Here is a 2,308-nt window from a genome sequence, read left to right as displayed (position 1 = left end):
TAAGACTACCAAGTGATTAAACCACGTTCCTTCTAAAGGGTCCAAGACGACTTTAATGATTCCTAGACTCATAAAAGAGACCCCCACAAAAGAGTCCCCCGTGGAGAATGGTCAGGAGGTACCTGAGGCATTTATCCTTGTATTCTTCAGGTAACCAACTGGTATACCTAGGTTGGTCACCTCTGGCCCAGACCAGCCTTATCTGTGGACGCCAGGGTGCCCAGCAGTGGTGGGAGCAGAGCCCTCACCCAGGGGTCCTGAAGCTCTGAGCACCAGAGTCACCTGCGTGATTGTTACAATGATGACTGCTCCACCCTAGATGCGATGAGCTAGCCCAGGGCTTCTGAGTCCTGAAGTAGGGCCTCTTAGAAACGCCTGGAAGGTTTTTTAAAACCTTAATAGTATAATAAGTTCCTCCTCCTAGAGATTTCTATTCATTCAGCCCGAGGTGGGGTCTGTAGTTATTCTTTAAAAGGTGCTGCAGACACACAGGCAAGGTCAGCCAGCACTAATTTTCCACCCAGGAAAGGATCTCCTAAGACACATTGAGAGGGGCATCCGGCCCAGTCCTTCCTCCTTCCTGCTGCTGAGACCAGAGCAAGCACTACGTGAATACTGGCAGCCATTATTTGTTTATTGTCATGATGATTATCACCATCAGCATTTGGAAAGAGCTTCAAGTCCAACCCACCTGTCCCCTCCCTGTGTCCCTGCGGTTTGGGTAGGACATGGGAATTAAGCTGAGTTGGTCAGGGTAGGGCTCCGGTCCCCTGCCTGCTCCAGTGATTGGTTCAGCAATGAGCACATGACCCAATCAGAGCCCATAAGGTTCAACTCCAAGACTTACATTGCAATTACCAGCTAAGAGAATCACCCTCTTTCCGCTTGTACCTGGGAAGATGACAGCCTAGAGGAGTTGGGATGTGGTAAGGACAGACAGAGGCTGCCTGAGCGTACAGCAGCACAGAAAGATGTAAAGCCAACAGATGAAGAGAGGCTTCAACTAGATGGCAGTAGTTGATGACCTGGGCTGAAGCTGGACCACATGGGTTCAAATCCCAGATCTACCATGTGCCTGCTCTGGGACTGTGGATGACTGAGGTTGTTGTAGTCCTGGACTTTACATTCCCACTTCTGCTTAAGTCCATTTGAGATTGGTTTCCTAAGACTTGTGAACGACAACGACACCCTATTACAGTACTCCATCGCCGGGCCCACCCTGGCATACCCACACTGGCTACCAGCCCGGAAAAGGACTCCTGCTCCTGAGGCCCCTACCAGTGACTTGGGCACTGCTACCTGGTGGCAAGTTTCCAGCTGTCAGGTCCATCTATTCTCCAGGACCTGCTCTGCTCACGTCAGGTCTCAGAATAAAGTCATTCAGTGACCTGTGGCTCTTCTCATTCACTAGCAGGCATTTAAAGAATATTTATCAAATGCCTAATAAATGCTAAGTAACAGACACTATAGCTGGCATGCGCATAGTATTTCCAAAGCACTATTGTAGCTTTTCTACTTATTAATTCATTTAATATGCACCACTTAATGAGACAGGTATAATTTCTGTTTTATAAAAGCAACCAAGGCACAAAGGCTAAGAAATTGTCCATAGTCCCAGAGCAGCTACCTGGTGGACCTGGGATTCATAGTTGAACCCAGGTAGTCTGGCTTCAGAGCTCATATATTGGATTGCTTGGAGGTCACTCGGGGTTCAGAGAAACAGAACCGTAAGGAAATACATATGCATACACGGAAGGCACACACCATCATCTCCACTGTCACCTCCCAGTGTGGCGAGGACACACAGGGCCAGCTATTCAGTGTGGGAGGCGACTGCAAAGGTAGTGAAGGGGGGAGGAGTCACCGGGGCCATCTTGGAGGCTGCTGTCACATCCCCGCTAATCTGTTCCTATAGTTACTACGCTTGTGTCTGAGGAATTGATGGTCCACAAGGCCTGCTCATTTCCTGCTCTTTACCGCTTACAGCCTTATGGAAACAAGCAAATAAAGCAATCCAGACTGTGGTGAGTCTCAGGAAGGACACACATAGAGGCTAATTCGAGTGACTGATGTCCAGCAGGAGAGAGACTGAAATCAGGAAGACATAGAGGCTAATTCGAGTGACTGATGTCCAGAATCAGGAAGACCGAAATCAGAGACCAAAATCAGGAAGTCTCTGAGGAGGTGACTCTTTTTTTGGGGGGGATAGGTTTTTGCTTGCCAGAAATACAGAGACAGAAAGCGAGAAATCACCCGCCAAGGGGGATGGCCATGCCACAATCCCTTCTCCTCCACTCTCCTCTGGGGA

Source organism: Tupaia chinensis, unplaced genomic scaffold (assembly GCF_000334495.1).
Source record: "Tupaia chinensis unplaced genomic scaffold, TupChi_1.0 Scaffold000146_1, whole genome shotgun sequence".
In the NCBI taxonomy this organism is placed as follows: domain Eukaryota; kingdom Metazoa; phylum Chordata; class Mammalia; order Scandentia; family Tupaiidae; genus Tupaia; species Tupaia belangeri.
The sequence above is the reverse complement of the archived record's forward strand: the minus strand, read 5'-3'. Positions refer to the sequence as shown.